The 14869-nt window shown below is 37.7% G+C and overlaps 1 long non-coding RNA gene across 1 annotated transcript in view; it reads left to right on the top strand.

Moving 5' to 3' along the window:
* LOC121664641 overlaps nucleotides 1-7719 on the top strand; it is a 35090-nt gene extending 27371 nt beyond the window's left edge. Inside the window, exon 2 of the long non-coding RNA XR_006016062.1 lies at nucleotides 5198-7719. This is a non-coding gene — a long non-coding RNA (uncharacterized LOC121664641). The remainder of the gene's footprint in view (nucleotides 1-5197) is intronic.
* The last annotated feature ends 7150 nt before the right edge of the window (nucleotides 7720-14869 follow it).

Genomic DNA, 14869 nt, shown 5'->3' with positions numbered 1-14869 from the left:
CCCATTAGATGTTTTTCATCATTCACAAAATGGTAATAATCTTGGTGCAGCTGGTAAACAATTCACAGGTTTCAACTAGTGGAAAGCACTCATAAAATTATATACTATGCCTTTTTTTTCTTAATTAGCAAATGCTCCTTATTAATTTAATTCCAGTCTCTTTAAATGCAAATACATAAAACTGGATGTGGTTGCAAAAGAACATGATTTTAGGAAACTTTGAATGTCTCTAGCTCCTTCTAACTTCTGAAAATAACATTATTATTTTGAATGTATGATCCTAAGCACGTGACTCTGGAAATCGGAGTTTAAATTAAATAAATAATATTTGAATGTGTTGTGCTTGAATTCCAAATTGGTATTCTGTGTGAAGAAAATGGCATCTCATAATGTGAATATTTGTCCTTTAAGAAGATGCTCTCAAGCTTTAAAGATTTCATATCTCCCATTAGAATAAGCACGTACAAATTTTTGCACATGACTGTGCATAACTAATATATACAAACCATGCTTCTGCAAGTAAATGGATGACAATTGCAAAATTCATTTATGGCCACTTCATTTTTGTATCTGTAATTTCAAGATGAATTTTGGGAAAAAAGTGACATCTAAATGTAACCCTTGTAACATAATCACTCAAGCACTATCTTCCAATATCACTCAAAAATGCACAAAAAGCAACTGTACAATTTATGACCTGAATACTGATGAATTTTCCTGATCTGCTACTAACACTGCCCAATTTGGTGTATCATGCCTGCTGATAAAGTCTCACTGAGTTGATGAAGAGATGTCATTTTCTGTCAGTGGGGCTTTTAAATTGTCAAATTTTTAAGCATATGATGTTTAAATAGCAACCTATGCTGAAGTCAAACTGGAAATGTAATAACTAAATTTTCAGGCAGAAACAAGAGTCTTAAACAAATCAAAATATTTCAAATATTCAGGACAGTTGCTTCTCTATTTCAGAGTGATTTGTCTATTATTTTCTCTCTTTCTCAGCAATACACAACCTCTGATTTAGAAAATTTTTCAGAAAAATTTTGAGGCTGATGTAGAAATTAATGCTGCTTTCTTGACCACAAATTTTCTGAATTTTCTTGAATTCAATCCACTGGGATTTTTTTTTCAGGAAAAAGGGAGAGTTTTTAGGAAAATCATTTGAGGTATGCAATAATATTCCTGATCAAAAAAGGAAGAAAGAAGAGCAAGAGAGAAAATGAAGAATAACAAATAGACTTTGTGGTCAGCAATTGTCTTTGCTACTTGATTAGTTAATTCCTGATGATTTCTGAAGTGTGAATGACCCAGAGTTAGTTTGTTGCACCAATTTAAAGTGTCCCAGACTTTGCCCACACAGTATTGAAAATGGAACAACCTGAAACAAACCTGAAATCCTAAAAAACTCTGCAGAATAACAAAGCAGGCTTTATTAACTCTAAGTGGTGACCTTTCTTCTGTCCATCATGTCCTATCTGATACTAGAGACCTGACTTCTTATCCATCAGCATCTAATTCTTTGCTTTGCTTGCATGCCCCTAATGGCTTGTGTCTGTAACATGTAGAAACTGTGGGCTTCAAGGAGAAGCTTGAGCTCTCATTCTGCTTTCTCCTCCTTGTTTTGGTATTTGGCCTTTATTTTCTCTCCACAAAACCATGCCATCTGCTTCTTCCAAAATACCATGCAGTCACATGGCTGTCCAGTGTAGTTATCTGATACTAAAATTCTCTTCCAAATTCTTTCCTGGTACTAAAACATCTTTGTCTACTCTATCTTCTCAGTGTCCTGCTTCAGGAAACCTCCTGCTATGCAGAGATATACCAGCCTAGCAACTTCCTTCAAACAGTGCTCAAAGCACTGCTCCAGAAAACATGTATTATGTAAAAACAAGAACCCACATAACAGTCCTTCCTGGAGGGCTTCTTCAGTTCTCCATGCTTTTTTTTCCCTACATTTTCATGCCCCAGCATCTGCCCACTCCACTAATCACACATATACCAATGGGGCACAGTTTTTGTTCTGTCTTATGCTCATGATTTATGGTCTGACCTGACTTCCTTAGACCTTTCGGAGACTCTCTCCAGGGATGAGTACCTCTGCTTCTGCCTTGCATTTTCACTTTCCCACTGTCTTCTTAGTCTGAGAATGCTCCTTTCCTGGGAAAGGCCAGAGATAACTATACATAAATGAAGTCACATTCGCATATGGTTCCTATACTCAGAGGTACATGTATTAGAGCTGACTCCTTCTTACATAAATTATGCCCCTTTTTAAACATGCCAAAAGAAATTTACTGCTCTCTGCTATAAAATGTTTAAGATGTGAAGTGCAAGCAAACAGGCACTTGGCTAAGATTCAGATTGATAAGCCAGTCCATATATCATCACATCAGTCCAAGGACTGTCTGTTCCACTAGGATTTTGCTAAATCAGGGGAAAGATTTACATACAAGCAAATCCATATGACTGTACAAGATTTGATTAGTTATAAAGCTCACAAGTAAAATGCTTTGTATATAGGTGCCTTCTGATTATGCAGGCAAGTTCATTTGGGGCACAGTCCTACCAGGAGTGATTTAAAGACAAGTTGCTCACTCTTAGGCATTCTGGAAGTTGTCTAACACAGAGCGCAAGAGCCCACACAGAATTAAAACATCTGTAAATACAGGCCTTCTGCTGGCTTTGGACAAGGATGGATTGCTGTGAGAAAGGTAGGGAAGGTAAGATCGGTTTTGCTCACCCTTAGAGTCAAATGAGGAATGAAGAATACTGTTTTAGGACAGAGATGATTTACATTAAGCAAAAGGAAGGATCACTACTCCTGCAAAGTTCCAGGACCCACATCCAAACAATGAGATTTTTACATATGGACCTATAAAATACTAGTCTGTGAATGAAGATAAGACATCTCACTCAGTGTAAGAACACATATATCTGCAGAGATGCAAATACAAAACATATCCATACATGTGAGTTATGTGTTGATATATGTACTTAGGTATTCATATAGATAGATACACATATGCACACAAACACACATATTTCTACTTATTGCTTGATGCATTATTTCATTATTTCAAGGAACATAATTTGTCTAGTAGTTTTGAATTAATCTATTAATTTTTGGAATTTTTTGCCCTCTGATAATACATGTGCAGATCTCTTTGGCACTGAGGTAGAATTTACTGTCCATGGACAGTGTGCTTGCTCAGAGACTATAAATTCTAAGAGAAAGTATTTTTACTTTCTTTCTGCCTCTGAATCAGCATTAGCATCACAAAGTTCAACAAGACCAAGAGCAAGGTCCTGCACTTGGGTCCAGGTAATCCTCAATATCGATACAATCTGGAGGAAGTATAGATTAAGAGCAGTCCTGCAGGCACTTGGGATCTGGGAGTTGAAAATCTGGACATAATGTACACTTGCAGCCCAGAAAGAAATGTAGCCAAGGTCAAGTGAGGTGGTTTTGCCCCTGTACTTTGCCCTCGTGAAACCCCCTCAGAGTACTGTGTTTAGCTCTGGGGTCCCCAGCACAGGAGGAGCGGGTCTGGAGGAGAGCAATTAAAATGACCAGAGGGCTGGAGCACCCCTTCTATGAAGACAGGCTGAAGGAGTTGGGATTGCTCAGCCTGCAAAAGTCAAAGTTGTGTGAAGACTTTGATATAGCTTTCCAGTATATAAGGGGGGATTATAACAAAATGAGATAGAGACTTTTTGACATTGTCTGCAGTAACAAGACAAGGGGGACTGATTTTAAACTAAAAGAGCCTTTATGAAGGGGATGGTGAGACACTGGAACAGGTTGTTCAAAGAAGCTGCAGATGCCTCATAATTTGCAGTGTCCCAAGTCAGGTTACAAAAGACTTTGAGCAACTTGATCTAGTGAAAAATGTAAATATGTGGATTATGCGATCTTTAAGGGTTCGTTTATATCAAAATAATTTTATGATTTTGTGATTTTTCAAAAAAATATTAGACATCAAGAATAAATGAGCTTTTATTTTAAACCTGAAAACATACGACATTTCTAATGTCTTTGATATGTGACTTCAATTTTTTGGACTATTTTTGTTGGTCTGTTGGTGTATTGTTTTTCATACCTTCTTCTTTTCACCTCCCATTATTTCTATATTTTCTTTGGCAATGTGTGAAAGAAAATGTGAAAGAAATTGATACACCTTGCCTAATTTCTTAGTCACTGTACAAAAAGGAAACAAATAGTAAATTTTTTTATGGATGTGTTTGATAAAACACTAAAGAATTAGTTAAAAGAAAATATTATTTTAAAATATGTTTCTACCATCTGTCATTAATGAGTGTTGAGGTCACTTAAAGAATCACCATCAAAGGATTAGCAAAAGCAGGTTTAATAACAATTTGGGAAACACTACTGAACAGAGCTGGATGGCAAGGTTTTCTCTGTTGATAGGATGAAGCATACAGAGGAATATCAATTTAAGATCACCTAAACAGTCACTGCCTGAGATATCCCCAAAAAGTGATTTTAGTATGATGCTGAAAAGTATCAGCACAGTTCAGCACAGATGGGATTTTTACACAGTTTCTGATCTAGCAGCAGTCTGAGGTTTCTTCAGTGGATTTATTAATGTGGATCAGTTTTAAGATGGATCACAGGACTTTACAGCACTTAATCATTGACTAGTTTAACATTTACAAAGTCAGTCAATAGGATTTACTGTAATCACCGCAGTATCTTAATTATAGATCCAAGATGGCAACTTGGTATAATATATCTAAATCAATTCACACATGCTTTCACAGACACAAAGTTAAATGCCTGTTAAAAATTCCCCTCTAGTTCAATAAAATACTCACATCTAATAACTTGGCATTTCTAAACAGGTGAGGGTTGAGCCTCAAAGAGTGGGGGGTGCTGGCCTGGGACCTCTTGTCAGCTTTTGGTGATGGTCCTCTGAACTTCACAAGCTTGTGAGTTCACTGGCTCTGAGAGGAGTCCCACTCAGAGGGAGGTGCTGGTGCAGCTGCTTGCAGTTCAGAAGAGCTCAAAGGGCCTCACTTAGGATTGCTGTTTATACAGCTGAGAGACCCTTGACTTTGGACATCAGCAAATTTCCATCCTGGAATTCTCAAATTTCTATTACACTCAAGCTACGAATGTTCCAAGACTGTCAGGCAATGATGGATTCTTCCCTCTTTTGTTCCCCACTTTGGCCAGGAAACTGGAGTCCATGGTATGGCCGGTGCTGCTCCATCTTGGCTGTGCAAGAGTTCCTGCTGCAGTCAAGAAATGCTCCACTGCCCAACTCACTGCATAAAGGCCAAGGGCTAATGGCAATTTTTGAAATCATATGTGAGGAAGGAAGAGTGCACCATCACATCATTACACACAACTCTGTGGTTTGTTGTGATTTTGTAATTTTATTTGGTTGATTTTTTTCTTGTGTGTTTGGTATTTTGCAGATGTTTTTGCCTTTTTTTTTTTAACACTGCAGTTACTACTCTTAGTAAGAATAAAATGGAAATTGGGTACAAGACAACTTTAAAGCACTATATCCCTGTACGTTAGCTGACACCGGCTTTTGTTCTTGTGAAAAACCTCACATAACTTTCTGATGCTGAATTTATAGGAGGAAGTATTTAAATATGTTTTAAATTTTGTTGCACTCAACCCCCCTTCATTAATCTTTGCACCTTTATTTCCCTGAGGAGAACTATAAATCATTGTGTTGTATTGCTGCTATTCATGAAAGATACTTTACTTTAAGGTATATAATTCATCACAGAATGGTTGTTTATGCATAACTGTCTCTCCTGGACCAAAATAATTCAATACCATAAACAAAGAGAGAAAATCAAGTAAAAAATAATACTAGATTATTTACATGGATTTTAAAGTACTATCACATGCCACCTTTAACTCAAATTAGAGAAATGTTACTTCTTAACACAACAATTTCTTCTTATCACAGAAAACCATTCTTTAGTTTATTTTTGAAAATAAATTTGTTGATCTTACTACTCAAAGATGAAAAATTCCCCAAAATGTAGCAATGGAGCTGGGCTAGTCTCTGATCCAAAAAATGTGACATTAAATGGAAATGTTTGTTATTTGCCTTTGCAAGTCTTTCACTTGACATTGCCAGAGAAAAATCCACTGACTTGCTCTACAGGCTACATATGACTTGAGAAGTATTTATTTAACTCATGTTGGGGTTCCTCCCCCCTGGCATGGGGTCTGGGGGGAGGGGACCCTGGAGGAGGGGTACAGCCTACGGGTTCTCTGGTCACATGTACCCTAATCCTGTTCCCCATTGGTTATTTTGTGTTCCCCTGCCCGGGGAGGATCCTGGTTGTCCCATGACTGCTCAGTTCTTCAGCAGTCCCCCGGCCATGTGGCTGGAAAATAAAGATCTCTGAAACATCTATCAAGAATCAGTCCCTATTTCTTTCCATGGGCCTCGCTAGCTATACATGTTGCAGAAATCCCCACTGCAACAAATGGGGGATACATATGCAACAATGGGCAACATACTAAGTCCCTGGAGTCAGCAACTGTGAAACAATCAAGATTTTGAAAATCCCCAAAAATTTGTGAGTAAAGAAACTTTCTGGATCTTGCTTTTGTTTTGCTGTTCCATAAACTATGGAGGAACTGTGGAAAGACTCTTGGATCTCTGAGCCACAAAGGGACATTTATCTTAAACTTGAAAAGATTCTTGAACAGCAATACATAAATTTTAGCTTAATTCAATCTCAAAAAGAACTAAGACACTTCCTGGCATGGTTGTTTAAAAATTTTTTCTACATTTCTTGGGACTTGATTCTTACCAAAGACTTTTGGAAGAATGTTTGGACACAGTTAATTTCTGAGTCAAAATACATGCCGATGGAAGAAATTTCCGTGAATATTATCTAATTATGGAGACTGTTGAACAATATCAGCTGTGTCTTGAGAAGGGAAATGTGCCTCAGGGACCACGCGACCTTGGCCATGTGCACCAAGTGTGCTGCGGGCGGCGGCAAGGCAGTTCCCGCATGCGGGCGAGCCAGTGCCAGCTGCAGTGTTGGTGGCAGAGCCAGGCTCGGTGGGAGTGGTGTGACCCGGCGGTGCCTGCCTGGCCCCGCGCAGCACGTGGTGGAGCGAGCCCCGTGAACTCCCAGCCAAGAGGGTCAGCGCGGCGGCCGGCAGCGATGGTGGTGGAGCAGAGCCACACATAGCCAAAACACGCACCAGAACGGAGTCGTTTGCAGGGTGTGGGGGGCCGCGTTGCGGAAGCCCAGTCGAGACGTGGGTGCGACGCCAGGCAGCGGCAGGGCAGCTGTGACCAGAGGCGGCACGCAAGGAGCTGAGCAGTGCAGCCTGGCCCGGCCTGGCCGGCCGTGAATGCGACCCCAAGAAGTCGAGACTCCGCAGTGAGAGCACGCAGACATGGGCAGCCCTGGCAGCTCCAGCAGCTCCAACGTGGGAGCAAGCAAAAGCGAAAGTGAAAGCAAGAACACAGTGAAACAGAAAACAGCAGCGACACAGAAAAAAGAAAAAATTATTGTAGCTAAGGTTTTAGGAATAGTAAAATGGCATAATGTTAAACAAAATTACGGTGTTATAATGAGATGTGACAACAAGGAAGACATATTCGTTCATCATACTGCCATTATGAAGAATAACCCCAAAAAATATATCCCAAACTTAGGAGACGGAGAAGTAGTAGAGTTTAAGATTATACAAGGAGGGAAAGGCCGGCAAGCAGCAAATGTTACCGGGCCTGGTGGTGTTTCTGTGAAAGGCAGTATATATGCTGCAAATTGTAGCCATGTCAGACAATATGCCCATTATAAGCAACCCATACAGTCTCCCTTTCCCAATCCTACCTTTCCCTTTTATCCCACATCCTGTTATCAGTTTCCCACCATGGTTTCCCTCACAAAACCATGCCTTTACCAATTGTTTCCCCAAAAATCCCTTTCCAATGCGAGTGGGGGATGACAAGGGGCGGGGGGGAAATTAACTATTGTTTTTTAGAGTTCCAACAGGTACAAATGGAAGAAACCCTCTCCTGCCTCAGTTTCCCCACAAAACATGCTCAGAGAGTCCTGTCTCCCTTCTGCCAGCCCTAAGATGTTCCAGAGAAAAAATCTGTTTGGACATTTAGAGACTCAGGAGAGCGGCTTGTTTTGTTTTGAAACTGTTCTTGTTATCTTATGTTTATCCAGTTGTTCTCAACGTTAAGTTTTAAATCTCTTTTAGTTAAAACAAAAGGGTGAAGTGTTGGGGTTCCTCCCCCCTGGTGTGGGGTCTGGGGGGTGCGGACCCTGGAGTAGAGGCACAGCCTATGGGTTCTCCCTGCTCTCTGGTCACATGTGCCCTAATCCTGTTCCCCATTGGTTGTTTTGTGTTCCTCTGCCCAGGGAGGATCCTGGTTGTCCCATGATTGCTCAGTTCTTTGGAAGGACCCTGGCCATGTGGCTGGAGAATAAAGATCTCAGAAACGTCTATCAAGAATCGGTCCCTATTTCTTTCCATGGGTCTTGCTGGCTATACATGTTGCAGAAATCCCCACTGCAACAAATTCAGAAGCATTTTCAAACATTTTCCCTTGATAATAGCTCTGCATGCAGGCAAGATCTGTGTGGAATATGGAGTCTGTAAAAGATACCTTAAGAAAGGCCAACAGTGACTGATAGACAATAGGTAGCTTGTGGAAGCTTCCCTTTCTCTCTGTGGTTAGTGACATGCAATCAACTCCATCAAAAAATAAGTAAATGTCATTACAAATACCAGTTAATTAATAATTATCACATAGTTTATTAATTCTGGGCAGTACTTCTCAATCACTTAAATATAAGTAAAACCTGGACATGATTTGATCAAAGTGTTTAAATGTGATTGTTCAAGTGTCATGAATCACAGACATATGGTACATCTTAGGAGATAGTCAGTAGAGACTATCTATTTTAATCCTTTCTTTTGCAATACAAATATGCCCTTGAAGTTTCTCCTACTGATTCAATGATGCTAATTGACAACTTAAGATCTGCACATGCCATGCCTCTCTACCTAATCCCCAAGCCACACTTGTGCCTCCTGTAAATCATAAACAGGCCAAGGACACTGTCTTAACACTTTCAGCAGCCTGTGGGAGTCTTTTGATGTATATTAGTCTCTTCACAGTACAACCTGCTCAAAAACTTGATTTTCAATGACACCAAGAAGTGTCTGTGTCTTCTAGTGGACTAAACAATGCTCTTCCCTTTGTGGAAGAAAAATGACACTCTGTAAATCAGTAAAATGTGTTCAGAGTAAGAATTAAGTCTCACTGGCACTGTGGTACCAAGACACGTGTCATGATTTCAGACTTTCATAGTGACTTCTCATGCTTTTGCTACACCTTAAAATAAAGACTGGAGAGGAATGAATTTTGAAAAGTATAATTTTTCTATTTTTTTTATATTAAGCAAAAATATTATTACAAATAAAAGTGGCTTAATTTTTGATACATCAGTGTCTAATTGAAGGTTCTCCATACAGTTAGACTATTTTTCTAATGATAATTTATAAAATTCATGGTGAATTGATAGAGACTCTAGATCTTTTGCTCAAACAAGCAGAAGCAGCTTTCTTTTCTTCCTCCTTTTTTTTTTTTTTTTTTTTTGTCTCCTTTTATTCAGAAGCTCAGCTTTTAGATGGATATTATTAGGTCATATAAATGTCACCCTGTTTTCTGGAAATGATGTGTCACAAAACCTTGCCACATGAAGCATCCCCAAGATATTGTTCTGTTACATTGTTATGCTTTTGACTGTTCTTCACTTGTGCCAAGTGCGTTCCTACTACATCTGAAAATTCAGTCATACAAATTGTCCTAAATTCTTGAAAGGTGAAAAATATTTTATTGAACCAAGAACTAATAATTCTTCAGGAAGTGTTATTTACCATCCACTTTCTATTGTCCCCATAAAAAATACTGCCATGACTTTGGAGTGTGTGAGGAATATGTATTTGAGTCAGTGCAGTGTTATTTAGCCATCCAAATCCCATTAATGTCAATGACTGTCATGCTGCTAAATGTCTGCACACTTTTCAGGGGAAGTACAGTTGATTATCTAATGCTCTCTCATGCAGAGTCAGGACCTTTGGTGCTGAGAACACCATTAAAAATATGTACAACACCATTAAGTACCCAGATCACACTGGTCACAAGCTGGTTCTGTAAGCAAATAGGTAATAGGTACTATGGCAGCAAGAAACAGAGGCATGGTTTTCTTTTCTTGGAAAGAACAAGTCAACCACATTTTCTGTGTGTTTTTTATGAGGTCTTTATGCATTCATTATAAACGTCACAGAAATATTGTTTGAAAAATATATTTCACACACATGAGAATGGTCAAGGTTTATTATTAGCGCTCTCCAGAGAAAGAAAACCAGAAAAGTGAAACAACTTGCTGAGAACTTCTTTGCAAATCTTTGACAGAGAAACTATTAGTAAACAGTACATTCCAGAGGTCACTTTCTGTTTATTTCTCCAAGCTTGGCTATTCCTCATTTATAATTTTAAAACAATATGGTCCAGGCCTATAGAGATTGGTGAGTATGATTTTTTGTTTAACAGCTTCAGTTTTCTCTGTGCATGTCTTGTTAATCTGGGACTATTCATCTGGGAATGAACCCTAAGGAATAACAGGTATTTTAAAATGAATTGACTGTTTCTAAGACAAACCACACGATGTGGTGGCCCAAGAGATAGTTACTGTTACTTAACAGAAGTGAATGTCATATTCCTTATATTAGGTGTTTAGTTAAAAAAAAATTTAGTTGTTAATGGCAGTCTTCAGAAAACAAACAAAAACCAAACCAAACCAAACCAAACAAAGCAAAAAAACCCCACCAAACAAACAAACAAACAAACAAAAACCAAAACAAAATAATAACCAAGTTCGGCTGAACTTACAGGTACCTTCCATCCATCTTCTGTTTCATTTCAGAAGGGTAAATCATCAATGCTATGCTTAGACTATGATATAGTTAAAGAGTGTAAATCACAAAACCTGAAAAAAGAACTGAAACTGAAATTTCATGAGAATGGATTCTATAAAAGCACTGCACCAGAGTAACTGTCTTGACAATTAAAACATCTTTTTTCCTTTTTTATTTATGCTATGTAGGTGATCTCAGGAATTAGAGGAACATATTCATAATTCACAGTATTCAATATGTGAATATTTCTGTGCAAATACTTGTATGTTCATGTAAGTAGATAAATGAAAGCTTGAGTCTGAAAATTGTTGCTGATAAGTGTCATAATGCATGGAATATTAATGTATGATACTGTGTGTTTTCTTTGAATTTCCCCCAGCTATTTACTTATCCGTGGTCATTTTGAGACATGACAGAAGGACCTGTTTCCTAATAATGAGAGTCTCACTGGATAGCTAATAAAGACATGGGAACACACGAGGTGTTAAAGCCCTTGACGGAATAAAAAACAGAGGAGGGAATTATGTGAAACAATCATAAGTGGTTTATACAACCAGGAATTAAATAGCCCCATTTTCTCCAATCTTATGATTTTTATGTAAACAGAATGGGAAGATATAAGAAAAATACTGAATGGTTTATGGACCCAGAAGAAAAAACAGGACCTTCTGTTGCCAACTTTACATGCATTTTCTTATTACATTTAGAGCTGGTGAAAAGCTTCAAAGAAGCATTTCTACAAACAACCTGGAAAGCTCCAGCCTTTGGGAGAAGGTGTAGTTCACAACTCCATTGTCAGATATCAGGATCACTCAGGTGATGTCAGAGGATGCAAAAACTTGAGAAGTACGGTCTAGGTGAATGAGCTTTATATTAACACCAGACATTTAAAATGCAGATACTTACATCAGAACTAGTTTCACAGATTAATTTTAGCCTAAGTTAAGGAGGCTACTTTACTATCAGGTATCTGTATACTGGCAAAAATATTTCCGTATATGGATATGGATCAAGCAAGCAGCATTCTACAAGTTTGGAATGAAAACTGAAATTAAGACCTCCCTTTCTCATTCCATCTCAGCTGAGATGTAGTATCAAACCTTGCAAGTTTTAAAAGTTTATTCAAAGTAAAAATATAGATTAAATAATTTCATCCTGATTTTAAAAATCAAAATTGAGAACTATTTAAGTTGTGTCAATGGCAGTAGCATTACCACCGTGCATAAGTCAGCCAATGTGATTCCTTGTGTTTCACAAGGTCACTCAACATAATTGCGACTAGTGTCCTGAGTGTCTTCAGCAATGCTGACTTTTCTGATTACCTCCCTTGGTAGCCTGTTCTATTCTCCAATTATGTTCACTTTTTCTGATTAATTTGGGATAGAACAGCATGAGTTTCATTTTCAGGGACTTGTTTCCAGTGGAGAACAGTCATGTTGTGACCATGAACACACAAAAGTACTACCAATGCACTGACATATATTGTGACATAACCCTTTCAGGAGAAACATTACTTTATTAATTTTTTTTTCACATGGATATGCCACAAAAATGATGCTTAAAATATATTAACAGGAACTCAGAAAGTTAACATGAGATTCAGTGCAAATAAAAGGTTTTCCCCTGACTGCTTGAGAACACCTTATACCTGCATCACTTTAATTATTCTTGTAATTGCAGTATGGTAAACTGTGATATCATGATCAAGATGCACAATCCTAGTTGCTATGCAATTTCCTGTGGTCCATGATGCCCAGAGTTTATGTAAACAGTTGCACATGCTAATGGTGATATTCTTTTCTGACACACCAAATAGTAAGTCTCCCTTGTCACACCAAAACCAGATACCTTTCTTGGTTTTTGAGGGGACTAAATTTTTTTTTCTTTTTTGTAAATTCTTTACTTGTTCTTGCTTACTAAACCTTTTCCACTGGGACTGAAATTTATATAAGTGATATCAAGTCCAATGATGACCAAAACTCCATTCAAATACTATTCTTTTTTCTGTGTAAAATTATGTATCTGGTTTTAGAATATTACCTATTTCAGTGATCCGTTCAAAATAGAGTTTATATGAGTTCCTGGACAGACCGTCAGAATATTTTAAGGGATGCAATAAGGCCTCTGATTCTGCAGATGTTCAGCCACTCCTGAATAAATCCAGAGTAATATGAGACCCCTTATGTCTTCAGTTATCATTTGCTATTTTGAGAAATGGTCTTCAATAAAAAGAAGATAAAGTAACTCTACATGATTTTTTTAATTGGAAGTTGTATAGGTTTGGAGAGAAGATGGTATGTTCTGTACTTCACTTGTTCCCCATCATGTTTCATTGAGGCAGTATTAGTATTCGCCAGGTATCTCGGACACCTACTGCAATCTTAGATGACTTTCTGCAGGTCAAGACTGAAAAGCAATTTGCACAGTGTTATAAATTAAAACTGAATAATATAAATTATACAAAGTTTCATTCAAAATACCTTTTTTTTTTTCCAGTATTATTGCAGTCAAGGAGAAAGATAACTGCTGTGTGATGTCACTTTGGGTTTCCTCAAAACCGAAAGATCTGGAGTTCTGCTTAATAATTGATCATATGAAAGTCTTGATACCAATATGGGACAAACCCTAGATAATTTAAAAGATAAACCAATATGTGAAACCTGCAAGTATTTTGCTAATTTCAGCATACAGAAAAAGCCCCAAAACCATACATAAATATATATTTTAACATATAACTTTTATTAGCAAGTTTACTTTCTGTGAACTCATTGCATATTTTTAAACTATATTTTAAACCTTACATTTGTTCAAGGGGCAAGCAAAATTTGTCAGAATGAGAAGAGTGATTTGACATGCCTAACCAGTTATAAAGAAGTAGGTATATACTCCCCTTCCAGGGTATCTTTATATTTAACTAAGAAATAAAATTCCCAGGAGATTGAACTACCATTTTTAAATGTTGATGTTCTTTACTCTGTTGTTATCCATCTTATTTCACTGATTACCAAAAAAAAAAAAACCGCTAAAAAAAAAGGCTCGGACGACTATATTAGATCACATTACAAATGTCTAGCAGCTGGGACTGAGGAAGGACTGACTCACTCGAGTCTGATGTATAGGGGATACTTTTCCTCCAGTGTGAGTGGTAAAGCTGTCATCATACACAGGACTTCAGAATTATACTTCTGTTGGAGTCAACTGATGCATGGATCCAACACCGGCCCTCTGCACTCTGCTGAATTTCTTTTGCAGTACTGATTTAACATTTTATTCAATTATTTCATGCTTGGCACACCAGAGCTTTCATGAGTTACATTTTCTTATATCACTGCAATTTCTCATGAAGAAAACAGTTCAACATCTTGATGCTTTTATACATTATAAATCAAACAGGTGTGAAGAAATGAAATCCACTCACCAACCAGGATTTTAAAAAGCGCTGTAATTTTCAGAGAAGCTGTATTTACTTCCTCACTTGAATGGTAAAACTCTAAAAGGAAGAACTCCAAGGAGCTACCTATGCCACTGTACTTGCTGTTCAGAAATGTCTTGGCATTAAAAAAACCCAAAACCAAAACCAAACCAAAAAAAAAGGGAGATATCTCATCTTCTCCAGTATTACAACAGTATATTAATGTAAGGTTTTAACTGGATTAAGACAGAGGTGGTATGAAATCTGTAATTTGCATGACTTTTTAACTTTTCATTTTTGTAAAAGCCTTTAGAGTATGTTTAAGTTCCCGTGTAATGTCACTATTACACTATTACTGTCTCATAATTGTGCAGCTCTGAAGCAATGAAAAGTGATATATACCTCGTGCATTTCCTATGGGTAAAATTAGTTTTATGATCTTATTTCGTATATAGTCTTGAGTTGAAAATTATATATATGCTGGGGCTGTGTGAATGCAAACT

Source organism: Corvus kubaryi, unplaced genomic scaffold, assembly GCF_017639235.1.
Source record: "Corvus kubaryi isolate FWS band 111438036 unplaced genomic scaffold, C.kubaryi_AGA036_p1.0 37302, whole genome shotgun sequence".
NCBI classification, from domain to species: Eukaryota; Metazoa; Chordata; class Aves; order Passeriformes; family Corvidae; genus Corvus; species Corvus kubaryi.
Note: the sequence above shows the minus strand (reverse complement) of the source record. Positions and strands in the feature narration are given on the sequence as shown.